The sequence below is a fragment of the Rhipicephalus microplus genome, chromosome 4 (assembly GCF_043290135.1).
Source record: "Rhipicephalus microplus isolate Deutch F79 chromosome 4, USDA_Rmic, whole genome shotgun sequence".
Classification (NCBI taxonomy): Eukaryota; Metazoa; Arthropoda; class Arachnida; order Ixodida; family Ixodidae; genus Rhipicephalus; species Rhipicephalus microplus.
The window spans coordinates 77,280,108-77,298,154 of NC_134703.1; the positions used below are offsets into that span (position 1 = coordinate 77,280,108).

Here is an 18,047-nt window from a genome sequence, read left to right on the forward strand (position 1 = left end):
TGATGAACTGGAAACAATAGACCATTTATTTTTGACCTGCAGGCGGTTTAACACATTATGAAAAACCCTATTAGAAATACCTTTACGTGGTATTGGTATGGACTTATCTCTGCCTGTCATTTTGTCTTTTGGAGCTTCCATTTCTGGTTTCTCTAATGCGACAGTATGCGCGGCCGTCCGAGACTATATTGATGAAACTACTAGGTTGACTAATTAACCAGTTTCATTATCTTAATAGGTCCACATAATTATATACGTATAAAATCAGATTATTGCTCTATTCTGAGAATAAATTCGTTTATGTAAATATTTGTATGCATTACATTAAGCACCACACTTTCCTAGGCTATCGGTAATCTTTCTGTTAAACCTCCATCATTCCAAATCTGAACAGTAAATTTTGAAACCACTCGATTCTTGGCCAATCCCCCACAGTGGGTATGCGCCACTAACAATGGAACAACAACAACAACAACAACAACAACAACAACAACAACAACAACAACAACAACAACAACAACAACAACAACAACAACAACAACAACAACAACAACAACAACAACAACAACATCATCATCATCATCATCATCATCATCATCATCATCATCATCATCATCATCATCATCATCATCATCATCATCATCATCATCATCATCAACAACAACAACAACAACAACAACAACAACAACAACAATGTGTTGTGGGCTAAAAACCAGTCTTAAATTCAAAAAGCGTAACTTGTCATTCTCGAGCTTCTTTCAATGGTGCGCTCTGTTGCTGGCCACGCTTCACCAGAGGATTCGGACAGGTGCATCTCAGAAGGCGTCGACGTGCTCCTACGGGGTAAGCCTACCAGGAACAGCCTTCCGGTGCAGAAGACAACCAAGTTTCTTAGAGACATTGAACTTTGTGTCGTGCCGTCAGATAAGGAGGGTGGTTTCACCGTTCTTCCTAATTGCTTGTACCTAGAAAAGGCGGTCACAGCTATCGACTCTGTTTTAAAATGTTGTACCGACATTCGTCTAGATAGAGTAAAAACGCAGGCCAAGGAAATGTGTCGTAAACTAGAGTTAAAACAGTTAGCACAGCATATTAGCAAAAGTGACAAAAATGGGCTCAGCATGTTTTTTTCTGCCGAAACACATAAGGTTGACATGCCCTTCCGTGCCATTGTGACAGAAAGTGGTACATGGCAAAAAGAACTCGGCTTGTTTATTCAGACCCATCTAAAGTGTCTAAAGATTGGTGACCCATTTTTGATAAAAAACTCGCAGGCTCTGATAGAATTTTCAAACAGTCAAATCAATCTAAGCTTTTCGGTTTTTCAATTGACATAAATGACCTATACTACTCTCTGCCTCACGATGAGGTATTAGAATGTATAAGGGATAACATAGAAATTTTCGGGGAATTGAACTTCCTATTAAAAACTGGCATCAGTGCGCGAGATTTTCTTGACCTGGTTTTGCTGTACTTTACCATCACTTTTGTTCAATGGATTATTGTATTCATCTGCAGAAAAAGGGTGTTTCAATCGGCTCATGCATAGCACCTCTACTCAGTGATCTATTGGCAAAAGTGGGCAAAAAACTGCAGAAAAAGTTACAAGACTCGCATGTCGTCAACGTATTCAGGTACGTGGATGATTTCTTGGTTCTTCTAAATTGTAATTCTTCTATGTTCCACTCGTTTGTGACTCAAACGATAGGTGTGTTCGAAGATTGTTTAAAACGATCTTGTGTTAACACATGAAATCCCGAGAATGACAAGTTACGCTTCTTGTATTTAAGACTGGTTTTTAGCTCACAGCACATCTGTTGGCGTTATGAACCACGTGCGCAGAAACCTCTACTTCCTTTTTCTTCCGCTCACAGCAAGTTAGTTAAGCGAGGCTTAGCACGAACCTGTCTTGAGAATGCCTTAAATAGGTCGTGCGCCCAGAATATCTCTGCGAGCTTCAAAGCTCAAGTTTCCCGGCTTAACGCTTCGGGTTTCCCCGAGGCGTTTATCGCTTCCGGTGTTGAGACTATCCTGTGGACTAATGATGCAGAGCAGAGGCAGCGACCGAATCCGAGCAACACGTATACAGAACGTTAAAGGATAGTCGTGATTCCATACAAACACCAGATATCACACAGGCTCAAGAAAATCAGAAAACGTGTTGGAGTTCGTGTCCCGTTCTCGGCACCGTTCAAATTAATCAGCCTCACCAAATCTACAAACCCTCTGAAAACGCAGTCATCAACGGAATGCAGAGTTTAACGTAGAAACAGGTATGAGGCCTGCTCCCGGGAAGTTGTCTATAGGACCCCCCTTTCATGCGGTGCTTGTTATGTCGGAACGACCGGAAGGTGTCTGAACGATCGGCTGAGAGAACACGCTAACAATGTTAGAAACGGGAAAGATGGTTTTCTTGCTCAGCACTGCACGGAGTGCAATTGTGTGCCCCTTTTCAAGGACACAGGTGGTGGTGGTAAAAAACATTTATTTCAGAAGAAGTCTACTAGAGAGTGCCGACGTGGCCCATCGGCGTGCTAGAGTGGCAAGACCCTATTCCGGGACGCCAGTGGAGCTGGAAGCTGCCCGTGCGCGCTCCACCAAGGAGCGTTGTGCAGCCAAGGTAGAGCAGCCGAGCAGGTGCTCCTCCCAAGCCTCTCTAGTTGGGATAGGAAAAGGGGATGAGAAAGGGACGGGATTAACTGGGCACGATGCTACGACGTGATATGTGTCGGCGAGGACATGACAGGTCGAGCAGGTGCCATTGATTTCCGGCAAAAAGTGCCTGGCGACCGCCGGACTGATAAAGGTGTTCGTCTGCAGGCGGCGTAGCAGTCGTTCGTCCGCTTTCTCCAAACCGCGTGCGGGGTCCGGGTAGAGGCGGCGCGAAGCCCGGTAATAAGCCAAAATTTCGCGAAAGTGCGTCAGGTTGGTATTGCCAGATTCCGTCTCGGGACATGGAGGGGCAACGGCCCGGACAGGAGAAGCGCGGGCAGCGGCATTTGCCGCCTCGTTGCCGGGCAGGCCCGAGTGGCCTGGGGTCCAGACTATACGAATGGGATGAGGGTTAAAGCGCCAAGAGGCTGCCTGTAGCAGGCTAGCCGCCAGCGGGGCAATGAAACCCTGAAGGTACTGAGAACAGGCCGATAGCGAGTCCGTCAGGATGGTGCGTGAGGCAGGGTGAGAGGCGGCCGAAGCTATGGCAACCTCTTCAGCGTGCGTTACTGTGTCTGCTCGAAAGGAGAGGCCATCGACGTGTTTGCCCTCTGTAATCACGGCAGCCGTGAAGTGACCCGAGGAAGAAGGACCCGAGACGTCCACGTAGAAAACACCAGGACGATCGGAGTGTCGCGTATGAAGGGCCGCGGCGCGTGCTAGTCTACGGCCAGGATGGAGGTCGGGGTTCATATTACGGGGTAGAGGTTCCACCCATAGCTTTTGACGCCAGAGCTCTGGTACCGGCAGCAGAGGGTCTTGGTCGGATATCGGGTTAAGGCCAAGTCTGTGTAGAAGACGGCGCCCTGAAGGCGTCTGTGACAGTCGATTGATTTGGTTAACGCGATGAGCTTCGCGCATCTCTGCAAAGGTGTTGTGTACCCCCAGAGCCGCGAATCGGCTGTTGGAAGTTGCAATAGGTAGGTCCAAAGCGCGTTTGTATACTGAACGAATAAGGACGTCCAGCTGGTGCTCGTGTCGACGACGCAGGCGAAGGTAAGGCAAGGCGTAGAAGGCGTAGAGGACGCGACTGGTCACAAACGCGTGGGCCAATCGGAGGGACTGAGACCCGCGGAGGCCGCCGCGCTTGGTAGAAACTCGCCGTATCATGCGGCTCACCTGTTCGCTGGTGCGTCTGAGGCCTGCAATTGTACGACTGTGCGACGCTGTACAAGCATAGAGATCAGCGCACCCGAGTTATCGTCGAGGCCGCGCAGATGGCACGCGAACAGGTGCCTTGTATTAGCAAGCCCTCCATGGCTCTGTCCGAGAAGGAACTCAAGCTCCTCGAAGGTTTCGGTGCGGGCAAGTAGTTATATTGTCCTTACTTTTCTGTTTCGTTTTCCTGTAGATATTTTTGCCGTTTTTCTGTGCTTTTGTTTTTGTTTTTGTTTTTCTCTCACTCATGTTATGCTCTTTATGCCATATAGTTTTTATCACATGGTTACTGTCTCCTCTATATATTTTCGTGCTCTGCGCAATAAACTCAGTTGGAAGTTAGCGCTCGTGTCTTTCGTGTCCTTCTTGTCTCTGTGTCGTCGTATTGTTCTCGTGCTATAACTATCGTCATGCCATACCAACTAGCCCAAGCTGCCACACCGTTCTCGAGTTTTAGATCGGTGGTTGTCTTATAAAGACACATTTTGTGGCTGCTGCTTTTCGATTAAAAAAACATGGTTTTCCTGCGCCATTTCTGCAAAAATATGGCTGTTGAGCCGCTGTTTTGGGGTGGCTCTTGAATTTTGTTTGTATATTTATGTCTTAATCTTAAATAAAGTGTAACCCACTATAGTTAATCATCTGCACGAAATGCTTGAGCAGTGAGGGTACCAAGGCCAGAGTGTCCCCATTACACTGTGCCAGCAATCACGTGATGGCACAGCGGCACGCGTGGCAAGTGCAATGCTCCCTCGTCAGACGTCTTGTTGATGCAGCCGAGCCAGTCTGAAGGCTCTCACGCGCACGCGCCTCCCCTGTAAACCCTGCCAAAATGTTGCCGCAATCCGCCTACTCTGCAAGGGGGGACACGCGTGCACCGTGTTTTATTCTGGTGGTGGTGAAAAACTTTTACTGAAACTATTTACATTTGAGAGAGAGGGACGACCTCAAGGGCCAACCCTTTACGAGCTCTAGGAGGAGTCCCTAGTCCGGGACCCCTGTGGCTTCTGCGGCGGCACGCGCCCTGGCCACGAGGGCTCTTTGGCCCGCCAAAGCCGAGCAGGACAGCCTCCCAGCTCTCTCGGGTAGGGGGCGAAGGGGAAGAGATTGGGGGGACCGCCAAGTTAGAAGGGCATGCCCACACACCATGTGAAAGGTATCCGCAAGCAGATGGGCACAGTGCGGGTATTCCCCGGAGAAGGCCGGATTGAAGTGCTTAAGTATAGCCGGGTACAATACTGTGTTGGTGTAAAGGCGCAAGAGCCAGCGCTCGTCAGACTTAGTCAGGCCCGGCGCTTAGGGCGGAAATCAGAGCCTTTTCTATTTGTACATCGCTGTAATTTCGCGAAAGGAGGTTACCGGTTTAGGTTCTGGATCATCAGGCGGTGAAGGGCGAGGCGGGTCCCGGAAATCAAGCGCGCGGGCCGAGGCATCGGCAGCCTCGTTACCATCTAGTACTGCGTGAGCTGGAGTAAAGATGACGAAACGTGTATTCGGGATGTCCATGCAATCAAGGCGCTTAAGGATTCGAGTAGCGCGAACGGTGATACGACCTTCATCGAAATTCTGACACGCGCTCCGCGAATCGGTAATAATAAACCGAGATGCGGGGTCCGCTGCGGCGAGAGCTATGGCGACTTCCTCCGCATGAGTGATGTCCGTGGCTCGAAATTTGAGCCCTTGGACAGGCACGTTTTGATGGACTACGGCCGCCGTGTACCACCCCCCATGGTAAGGGCCGGACGCGTCCGCATAGAAGACTCCAAGACGGGACTCATAGCGTCCCTGCAGAGCTGTAACCCGCGCAGTTCGCCTGCCTTCGTGAGTCCCCCAAGCCATGTTTTGGGGCAGAGGCTGAATAGCCAACGCTCCACGCCAGACCGACCCCGTCTCGGTGAGCACAGGCTTTCACCTGACACACTTTGTATTTTACGAAGTGTTCTCCAACTTTTTGACACGATTCTGTAAGGGTGCAGATCGGCGTACATTAAATTTCACGTCATGTGTGTTTAGAAAAAAAATTATATTTCACGATTTAGAGTTCTTGATACTCTACCAGAACTTTACTATGGAAGAGGAAATGCCGTCCCGAGCATTCAACCGTTCACCAGCATAATGGCTAAAATGGGAAGTTTTAATGGACCTAATATTGTCACTTCGGATGAGTACAGCTGTCTGGTGTAACAAAATCACTTAAGTGGCCGTGACACGTACAAACAACGGATTATAAGCACATTGTAACTCATAGCACTGCAATACACTCACAGACAAAGTGAAAAGGCATGTTTAGAAAAAGCGTTCAACGATTTAGATTACTCGGTACTCTACTATTGCAGAGCTGAAAGCCGTCCTTTAGGCCTCACACTTCATGAGGCCACATCGACAAAACATTGGCCTTGTATCTGCATGTTTGACAGCAAATTTCGTCGGATAAGTATAGTCTTCCGTCTGAAGAGTGAACAGAATAAAGCATGTATTTGATGCTTTGCACGAGAAAATTGGCGAAAGGGATTCTGGAGGTGGATGGATGGATGGATATGGCTGTACCCTTTAGATCGGGCGGTGGCTAGCGCCACCAAGCCGTAATACCTAATGAAACAAAAACTATATTTATTTTTTTTCCTTAAAAAGTGAGTTTGAGGATTCATACTTTGCAGTGCAGAGTTTAATTTTCACTTGTGCCTTGACTTTAGCCACCAATCAGATAACCTCCTTCTAGTTAAGTCTACCCGCTTGAAGTCTATTTTGCCCTCCCGGTCCCTAAACCCCAGTGCTTTGAAAAACGCAGCGCCATCATCCTGAACTGCGTGATACATGAGCGCCATCTGTCGGTGATCTCGGAAAATGAAAGGATGGCCTCCGTTATAGCGAGCACGCACGCTGTGCGCTCGCTTGGAAGCTATATATTGTAGATTTCAGGGTAGGCGGCAGTACCATATTGTCTTAGCAGAGTGTAGAAAACTCGCATTTTCGTGCATATATAGCGCCGCATTGTCAGCGCAGCGTAATAAACGCTACAGTTCTTAGAATTACTTAGGTATGCCTTTTCTAGTATAACTAAAAACATCGCAGAATATTTACGCATTGATATTGTGCCTCATATATGCACAATATTTGCTGTTTAATTGACAATCGCAGTAGCATGAACGCAGAATCCTGAGAAATCTTGGTGGGTGCTATGGATGTGGTCGTACTTGAGCCGTTTTGGTTGACAAACAGACAGAAAATTGAAAAGGTGGACAGACATAAACTTTTTGCGTTGCAGTATAACAAGGACCATCGTTTTTAAAATTACGCTCGGGCCTGGCCTGGGCTACGATACCCAAACGCCATCTCAGCGTATCCACGCCTCCGGCGGGTTCACCTTATAAACGGAAGCTTCAGATAGTCAAAGGGAACGTACTCCATGTGTCCGGTGGTCACAAAGGGCATCCTGCAGAGTCGCTGCACTTGTAGCAGCTTGTCTTCAGGATTTGTTAGCACATATAGCTTGCCATATTATCAAACACAGCATGACGCACACCCCCTAGAAAGCTTTTAGGGGTGCTTATTATCCTTTAGGATACAGCGATGGCGTAGTGGCTAGAATCTCGGCCTCGCGTGCAAGAGGTCCATGGTTCGAATCCCGATGCTACGCCTTTCTCCACTGGATTAAAAAATCCCCACCTCCCCGAACGGAATCGTGAGAAAATGACACCTAGTTCACACTGAAGCATCCACTTTCTGCAGCGACCGTAATTCTCCTGCCTCCGAAACGCAGCGTCGTTCGCATTGGACGCGCCCCGCGCCGCCGAATATGCCATCTACCACGGGGCGAGCGCGATATGAATGCGCTGTCAGCCGGTTGTTGTCACGGTTCGCAAATACCGCTAGGCTATCCGATGGTCTAGACTTCAATGATTCTCGTACGCAGGAAGCAAAAAGAGACAGTGCTGCTTACTTTGCTGGCAAGTGGCTGTCTTGTAATGCACGTAGATCAGAAAAAAATTGCCCGCAGCTTCCCTCGGGGGAACACTGAGAAGGATGCGGAGCATATAATTGGTTAACGGGGTGTTAAAGTGCGACTTACTTGGGTCGATGGCTAAATTGGTTAACGTGGTTGTGAAATGGGGTGTTAAATTGCGACTTACTTGGGTCGATGGCTAAATTGGTTAACGTGGTTGTAGGAGGGGGTGTTAAATGAGTGAACACGTACACACGTATGCGAAAGGGTGGCGCTGGTCGAAGGGACGTCGATCATTGTGTTTGTGGATTCGTTGGAATTCATTTCACCGCGACCTTGGACGTCGACGCGCCGTACAAACCAACCGACGAGCGGCAACTGAGCGAGCGAGCGCCGACCTTGAGTATATATACAGCGCGACGGCGCATGCACTGTCAGCTGTTGAATGTTCTCGAAGCGTGACGGCGCATGCGCGTCCACTGGAGAATCAGGAGAATTGTAGAATGTTCTCGAAGGGGAGAAGCGCGCGCGGCACAGATGGTGGGTGACGGTGCATGCGCGCGTCAGCTGTCGAATGTTCGAGAAGGGGGAGAAGCGCAACGGCGCATGCGCGCGCGTCAGCTGCCGATGTTCTCGAAGCGGGATGGCGCATGCGCGCGCGTCAGCTGCCGATGTTCTCGAAGCGTGACGGCGCATGCGCGCTACATTATACAGCTAGCGAATGTTCGTGAAGAGGAGAAGCGCACGCGGTGTGTAGAGGAGGAAGGGTGCACAGATGGTGGAGGAGTGAAGCGCGCGCGGTGTGTAGAGGAGGAAGGGATGCACAGATGGTGGAAGAAGGAGGAGGAAGCTTGCGGACGGCGCCACACTACAAGCCTCGAGTATTAGATGCTCCGCATCCAAAACCCACAGATGCCAGCGACGTTGGTGGGTTCGTTTTGCTCTGCAAGACCTCAACAAGCTCGGTCACGCCTACGACAAGCTCGGTCACCTCTTTCACAAAATAGGGACGCGAAGTAGGCGCAGAGTAAGTTAAACTCCCGTTGGTTACAACATTCAGTTACGTGCACTGCTACGCAACAAGTGAGTAGGGCTTAGTCACCATTTTTTAAATTCCTTGACTAGCGTCCTATTGGCCCGCAGCGACCGATTCGGTGGCAGACGCCGCAAAAATCGGTCCGAGAGCGATTGGCGCGGAGAGGGCCCTTTCGGCGGATCTCGCTGCCACCGAAGCGGATTCGGAGCACTTTCGGCGGCCGGAATGCTCAGTGTGAACGCGGTCTGACAAGTGTATCGCGTAGCGTTCATAACGGTGTTTTACCCGAGAAACCCAGTGTTAGAATGTTTCCATTTTTTTTCTTACACCGTGCAGCCAATAGCGCAATTCACCGCATCTGGCTGTTTTTTTTTTGTCGCGAGAAACGCGGCATGCATTTCCAGCTCTATAAAAAAAAGCGTGAATGGTTAAAAGCAGTATGAAGTGAACAAAAAAAAATTGGCAGATCTCATGTACAGGGGGAATCGATGATATGCGAAGCACGAATGAGAAATGTTGATAGGTCACTTTAAAATCAGCACAACGTAAAGAGATGGCGGTCAAGAAGGATTTAAAAAATTGCACCAATTTTTCTTCAATCCTCCTCGGTGGAGGTAAATGATGCCGTACATGACTTCCGTTTCATGATTATCATGTTTGGAGTTGTCGTTTACCTTCGTAATCCATTCACGTCAGGTGATACCAAATTTAGAATATGTGGAGCTAGCGAAACGGACGCGAGCACGCTATGAGCATGGTATGTTGTCATGTATTTACATTACACGCGTGTCAGGATTATCAAGTCTGTACCAGTCATACATTTCGTCATCCATTAACGTCGCGTTACACCAAATTTGGTATATGTGGAGCTAGCAAAACAGCCGCGATCGCATCATGAAGGGCCCAATATACTCCAATGTAGCGGTGACGCGCGCGCACGCTCGGCACAGCGACGCTACGATAGTAGAACGCGAGCACTCTATAGTCTGACGTCAGGCGCGACCAGCGTCCGTCAGCATGGCCCGATGGCAACCGGCGCGAAAAGCGACATGCTGAATTTCACGCCGATGCGTTAGCCAGACAACACTGCGTCTCCCTCTTTTCGTGATGGAGGGACGCTGAACGCGCTGAAACGCGCATCAGTCAGCGCAACGCAACGCAGCGTGGCGCGCGCCTGCGAGTATATATGACAGGACCGGCGCCTGGCGTGACGCGACGAAATGAACGCCGGCGAGCACGCGCACCGCGTTACGTCGAAATGTATTGGCGCCTTGACTGTGTCATGTTCACATGACACGCATCTCATGATTATCATGTTTTCACCTTCGTCATCCATTGGCATCAAGTAATACCAAATTCGGCTTGCGAAGCTAGCGAAACGGCTGCGAGTGTGCTAAGCCTGTAGTCATGTTTTACGTGACATGCATGTCATGGTTATCATGTTTGGATGTGTCATTTACCTATGTCGTCCATTCACGCCGCGTAGTACCGAGTTTGGAATATGTGAAGCTAGCAAAATGACCGCGAGCAGATCATGAGTGTAGCATGTAGTCATGTTGTTACATGACACGCATCTCATGTTTATCATGTTTGCACCAGTATCATACCTTCGTCATTCATTCACGTCCCGTGATACCAAATTTGGTATAAGCGAAGCTAGCGGAACGGCCGCGAGCGCATCATGAGCGTGGCATGTAGTCAAGTTGTAACATGACACGCATGTCATGATTTTCATGTTAGGGTCTGTCGCTTGTGTTCGCGTTGCAATCATGCCATACCATGCCAGTTTTGCAACATGCCATGTGAACGAAACCCCTGCAAGACTCGCAGGACCATTAAATGTAAATCATGACATTTATGACATACTTGTCATGATTTTCATGTTATGGCTAATCGAATATGTTCTTCATACAGTCTTGTTATGCCATACCAAGTTTGGTATCGATACCATTATCAAAACGGCCAGGAGAGCTTAAAGCCGTAGGCGGCTAGATAGACAGATAGATAGATAGATAGATAGATAGATAGATAGATAGATAGATAGATAGATAGATAGATAGATAGATAGATAGATAGATAGATACGCTTCAAAGCCGCCGAAGTTCGCTAAGAAATGCTTCGCAATTAAAACAAACAGCATTCTAGGCTCGGTGATGGCGTTTCAGAGCGGCGTCTCGAGTACACATTTCCGGATGTTCTTGAGAGGCCTCCAGCTAGCGAATGGTCGAGAGAGGGGCGTGAATGGACGGAAAGTGGGGCACAGAGAGGAGAGAGAGCGAACGGTGAGAAACATGGTGGGAGCTACGGTTGCTACAAAAGGCACGCGTGCCCGCAGCTGTTGCTATGGGAGAGGGCGGTGGACGGATCCCGACGGACGCCTGACATAGCCCGACTTAGAAATGCATTCGCATTAAAAAAACACAAACACAGCATATCTACGCAGTGAACGATGATGCGAGGGGCAAAGCTTCGGATGGTTTTATCGGTAAACCGTGAATCCTCCATCCGTCTGTTTGTCTATCTGTCTGCCTGTCCGTCCGCTCCTGATTAGTGAGCCATCAAACAAGGCGGTCACGTACCACGAGCTGGAGAAGGTACATACCACTGGTTTTAGGAGCTTCGCCCTTAAACAAGATCCACGTTATGATAGAATTGCGTTAAGAGGCCTGCCTGAAGTGCGGCATCACCGGAGACCTTTGCATGGTAGCGCACTCCCTCACCAGAGAAGGATTGGCCACCCTCGTGCAATATCTGGCCACTACCTTCCACATGCACACGCCAATTAAACCTGGGCCCTTAGTCCCAAGTGGCCAAATGACCACGCCGGTGGTAATATATGTGACGCAGAAGATATTGCTAAGAAATTTTGAGTCCGGACGGGCGACTATTGGAACACTAGAACGTTATCTGGTGGGGCAAGTCTAGCTGTGTTATTCGAGGAACTAGAAACGGGATGTAATAGGGCTCATTGAGGTTAGGAGGACAAATGAGGTGCATACAGTGTTACAGAATGGGCACGTCCTTTGCTATCGTGGCTTGGCTAACAGTAGAGAACCGGAGGTTGGGTTCCTTATCCCCAGAAATATAGCTGGTAACATCAAGGAATGCTATTGCATTAATGAAAATGTGGCAGGTATCACAATTATTCTTAATTAGAGATAGGTGGTACAGGTCAACGCGCTTACATCAAGCCATGATAATATATTAGTTGAGAGCTTCAGACGTGGAATCGGCAATGAGTAAGGCAAAAATACAGTATACAATACTGACATGCGCGTTCAATTCCAAGGTAGGCAAGAAGCAGGCTGGAGACCAGGCAGTAGGTGATTACGGCATCGAAACTAGAAATTGCAGAGGGGAGTTGTTAGTACAGTTCACAGAACGCAATAATTTGCAGTCACACTCTGTAGGACGCATCAGCGCAAGAGATGGCCCTGGCGGTGGATGTGTGTAGACCAATCACTTAATTTTTCTTGCGAACATGAAAACAGACAGGCTACTGACACATTCATATTTCCTTATTGTTGTTGTTTCGTCGTCCATAACTTCTCGTGTTGTAAGGTTTCTGCCTATATATTTTGGTGACAATTCCTTTGTCTAGTGCCGGTTAACCTCCCTGCCTTCCCTCTTGTTGTTTACCTCCCCCCCCCCCCTTGTCTAGTGTAGTGCATATGGGCACTTGAATGGCCACTCACTGCTTTTGTGACAATGTAGTAGAGTTCGCTAATTGTTCTTAAAGGGCGAGCTTGGTATGCCATGACTCTAAAAGCAAACTGCTGACTGATAAAGAGTATCAGCTAACGAGGAAGTCTCCATTTTTTAAGGCGATAGGTTTTCATTTTTTTAAACATATGTAGAAAGGAAGAAGCTCCACTTAATGAATTACGATTACTAGATTTCTGTTGCCATATTACGCTTCAGGAATTTTTCCTGAACACATTAGTGGTGAGCATGGGGACTGATCTGCAAAGGGCGCACAGCTTGAATAAAAACTTCTAGAACCATCTTGAAGATTTATGCAGTTGTCGCAGTTTTCTGCATTAAAGTTTTCAAGAGACCGGTAGCTATATACTACGCTTAAAACGCCACAGGGGCCATTTCAAAATATTTCTTGATTCTCAATGAGCCAGAACATACGCACAATGTTCTTGAGAAAGCCCTGTCTGCAATGATTAATCTACTGGATGTTTATTCATTATTCACGTCGTGCTTCATTTTCAGGGCATTGAAGTCTCTGTATCCCCTTCTCTTACAGCGCAGCATTAGATTAACCTGGATCTTTCGTTATCCTGTTTGTCATTTATCTTCGTAAATTGCCTACCACCACTCAGGGGCTATAAATTTAGACCATTCTCTCTGCAAGGAAGGAAAAGTTACTCGGGCAGCAGAAGGAAGGCATGGAGAAATCAAAATATAAAAAATAAACATGAACAAAGCATGGTATTCGTTTAATTGGCTATCGCTAGAAAAGTAGCAAATATAGGTATTCACGTTGTATGGAATCTGCACGTTGATGTATCAGCATTTTATTGTGTTGTGGTTTATCAGAAATGGCTTGCTTAAGTTGCGACTGCTCACAAGGAGCACCATTGGGTTCCGTGTGTGGCGACAAACGCAGGCAGAAGAGAAAAAACCACACAGAACAGGCGCTGAACTATCCTCATCATCAACCTGACTGCGTCCACTGCAGGACAAAGTCCTCTCCCATGTTCCGCCAGTCAACTTGGTCCGGTGCTTGCTGCTGCCACTTTATACCCACAAACTCCTTAATCTCATCTGCCCGCTAATATTTCTATCTCCCCCTAACCCACTTGCCTTCTCTGGAAATCCAGTCTGTTACCCTTAATGACCAGCGGTTATTCTGCCTACGCGTTACATGGCCGGCCCATGTCAATTTCCTCTTCTTGATTTCAACTATGACTTCATTAACCCTGGTTTGTTCTCCGATCCACTCTGCACTCTTCTTGACTCCTAAGGTTACACCTATCAATTTTCTTTCCATCGCTCGCTGGATCATCCTCAATTTATGCTGAACCCTCTTTGTAAGTCTCCAAGTTTCTGCTCCGTAGGCAAGTACCGGCAAGATGCAGCTGTTATATTCATTCCTCTTGAGGGATAGTGGCAATCTGCAAGTTACAATTTGAGAGTGCTTGCCAAATGTGTTCTATCCTATTCTTATTCTTCAAGTTGCTTCAATCTCGTGGTTCGGCTCCACGGTTATTACCTGTCCTAAGTAGACGTCTTTTACAACTTCAAGTGGACTATTACCTATCTCGAAGCGCCGTTTTCTTTGGAGATTGTTGTACATTACTTCGGTTTTCTGCAGTCTGCAGCAGCATCTGAGTATGAATGACGCACATGGTAGACGGTGTTAGGGTGCTCATCTCCACAACGTCGGTAGGGGCGGTCCCAACCTTCGCTTTCGTGTCCATGCACACCATAGTGACCACAGAATGGTGCTGTGCACTGTGCTAAAAAATGACCGCTAGAGCCACACCGACGACGAACACGTTGCAGACCGCGGTAGTCGAAAGTGGCTCGATGACCACAAACGCGAAGATAGTTGGGGACGGGATTTGTGGAACTCATTTCCATTCGGACAAAGCTTGGGCCTGTGAGAACTCCGCGTCTTGCGCTCATGAAGCCAGCGGTCACAGCCAATACCTTGCCGTATGGGGACAAAGCCTGGACGAGTACCTCGTTGGAGACGAAGGCTGGTAAAAAAAGGCAGGCGACGTTAGTTACCTGCGGGCCGACGGGAACGACAGGACTACGCTCGCCGCCGATGGTCAGGTAGCAAGCATCGACGATGAGAGTCATGGAAGCCATGCTCTTGACAGTTACTAGGAAGTTCATGCCTCCCATGTGCTGAACGCAGTGTACCTCTGAGAGGCCAACTATTGAGGCCATCGCGCCGACGACGGTCTCCGGACTGGTCCGCGCAGGGACAACATTGTCGAAGGCCTGTGCCTTCGATGGCGTCCACAATGTTGACGGCGTCATGGCTAGGTCAGAAGGACGTCCCTGACGTGAAACACGCAGAGATGCTAATTCTGAAGCTGATGACCTCAGATGGATGGCGCTCACCCACATAGAGGGATGGGCCAAGAACCGGGTGGCAAGATACCTAATTCAAACTAAAATGAAATAAAAGTCAATCTGAAAAATTAGTTTAGAGATAATACTGCCAATAATGTTTGCTGAGCAAGCGGTGCCAACGGGATGACATGAATACGAGGAGAAAATGTTACGAGTACCTAGCTGCATCCGTCAGCACCCTATATGCTAGCATACCCTGCCTCAAAGAGCCTCCGCACTTGCACTAGCTGCTCTTTAGGTTTTGTCGTCATATATAGCTTGAGATCATACGCACTTCTGCACAATTTACCACCGCCTACAAAGCCTTTAGGCGTGCTCAATATCCTTTAAGCTGACGTTACCAAATGCGAAGTATGAAGTGTACATTTTTTTTAACTGGTGATCGAAAAGTCAAGAGCTAAAACGGAAGGTGGTTCGACAGTTGACAGCCCGTGGAAAACGCAAGGGCCGAATGTTTCAGCTTCGCTACAGTCGTTTACATCTTACGCTCCCGCCAAAGAAGTAAAAAAATTGCTCGAGTAGAAATTATTTCCCAGGGGCAATACTATGCCCACCGTAAGAAGGTGGCTGCTGCTGTCATCTTAGAGGCATGATCTCATTGGCTCCACCTACAACCACAATTCCCCCACTCCGAGAAAATTTGTGTGTTTAGAACAAACTATTGACAAGTTTGAGCAAAGTTTTATTTTAATATAGCTAAGAAGCAATCTGTACCCGGGTGAAACGGAAAAAAAATGCCATCGGAATTTGCATCAATTTATATTTGTTAATTTCTGTGATTGCCCAGGAGCGAAGCCGTGCCCACCGAAAGATGTTAGCTACTACGGCCATCTTACTGAGGGCACGATATTTAACCTCATTGACTTCACCTACAACTGCACCTCTCTAACCTCGAGAAATGTATGTATTTAGAACTAACTATTAACGATTCAGGGCGCAATTTCAGCCTACTATGTGACAGTAGCAATCTGTACACGGGTAATGTTAAAGAAAAAATGTGATCGCAATTTACATCAAATTGTAGTTCTCTATTTCTGTGATGCGAAGTACCGTTCTCGAGTTTCAGATCGGTGGTTGTCTTATGTCATCGACGAAGCGTGTGTTACTAAAGTACTCTACATTAACTCTTATCCCTAACTCGTACCATTTTAGGCCTCTGAAAACCTGCTGTAAGCACGCGGTAAATGGCATTGGGGATATTTTATCGCTATGTCTTACACGTTTCTTCATTGGTACTCTATCGCTTTCTTTATGGAGCACTATGATGGCTGTTGATCCTCTTTAGATTTCTTTTGGAATGTTTTGATATGTTTCGTCAATGCCCTGATTCCACGGTGTCTGCATGACTGTTGATATTTCTACTGAGTCAAATGCCTTCTCGTAATCAAGAGAGACTATGTACTGTGGTTGGACGTATTCTGAGCATTTCTTCATTACCTTGTTGATAGCATGAACGTGGTCTGTTGTTGAGTAGCCTGTTCACAATCCTGCTCGTTCGTTTGGTTGACTGAATTCTAATGTCTGTTTGCAATTACCTTTGTAAGTATCTTGTATACGACAGAGAGCAAGCTGATCGGCCTGTAGTTATTCAAGTCCTTGTCATCTCCTTTCTCGTGTATTAAGATGATGTTAGCATTCTTCCAAGAGTCTGTTCCTCTTCGCGTCAGGAGACACTTCGTATAGAGGGTGGCTGGTTTTTCTAGCACAATCTGTCCCCCGTCTTTCAGCAGATCTAATGTTACTTGATCCTTATCAGCAGCTTTAATTGCTTCTTCGCATTCCCTTCAAGGCTTTTCTGACTTCTCTCATTACTGGTGGGATGCCATCTGCGTGACTGATAGTTCTTTTTTCAAGGTCGTGGTTGTCCCGGCTAATATACAGACTTCTGTAAAATTCCTTCGCTATTTTAAGTGTCCTATCCATATTGTTAGATCCTTTGCCTTCCTTGTACCTTAGTGCATACATCTATGATTTCTGCCTATCCCTGGTTTCCTCTTCACCGCTTTGACGTTTCCTCCGTTCTTTAGAGCTTGTTCGATTCTCTCCATGTTATATACCTTCTTACGTCAGATACCTTACGCTTAATAATCAACTTCCAAAGCTCTGCCAATTCCATTTTGCCTATTGTCATCAAGACTTTTATGCTTTGACGTTTCTTAATGAGGCTCTTCGTCTCCTGGGACTGCTTGCCAGTGTCCTGCCTAGCTACCATACCTCCAACTTCCACTGCAAACTCCGTAACGATAGTCGTCAGATTATCATTCATCGCTTCAAGTAAACTACAACTTCATTTTTATTCACGGAAAACGCATGCTTAAACCAACATACAATGCAACCACGGCAATCAACGAGCTTCATAACACAAAAACATATCTCCTTCTATGATTAGAAGGAAACAGAGGTTGTTTCATTTTGCACTCAACAACTGACATTCATGTTCTTGTAGTATCGCCGAAAGCTGGCTGATAAATGAATTTCCGTGTTTCTCGACCTGGTATTCTTTCACCTCCTTTCGTGCTCTCATGATGACCGATCACTGACGTTTCACCAAAGACCAACGCGCACCGCAGTTCTTGCAGTGCATTGCCAAATTTGATTAAGGTATCATTTTTAGTGAGATAGCTTATAATGGTCACGTAAACTCATATTGAGTCACTTCCCAGAGTGCCTATACCTAGACAGCGCATGAACATAAGAATGGCGGCCACTTGCCTTGTGTAGACCTTCTCAAAACAAATTGACATTTAGCGTCTGTCCTGCGTGGTTATCTTCTCTTCTGTCTACGTTTGTCGCGCTAGGACTAACTTGAATCCTCATCAAGCACCCGATTCGCTGTCCTGTTTTGCGTACTGTTAAGTCTTAGGTGAAACCATCCCCAACATTTCTCCCAAGAGCAGGCTTACAGAAAACATTGTTTCGCGGCACACTGCACCTTCGTTTGAAAAAAAAAACAAAAAAAACACCGGTGTAACCTACAAGACGTTGTGGTCTACAGGCTACCAGCGTTAGCGTAATGGTGCTCAAACTTCCGTTACACTTCAACGCAAGAAGTAAAACTCACTTTGGCTAGTTATGTATTGGCAAACCCACAAAAAGTTA

General features: G+C 47.3%; 1 long non-coding RNA gene across 1 annotated transcript in view; it reads left to right on the plus strand.

Moving 5' to 3' along the window:
- Positions 1–18,047, plus strand: part of LOC142814318 (uncharacterized) — a 139,731-nt gene that overhangs the window by 103,638 nt on the left and 18,046 nt on the right. The gene's annotated exons all lie outside the window — the stretch shown is intronic.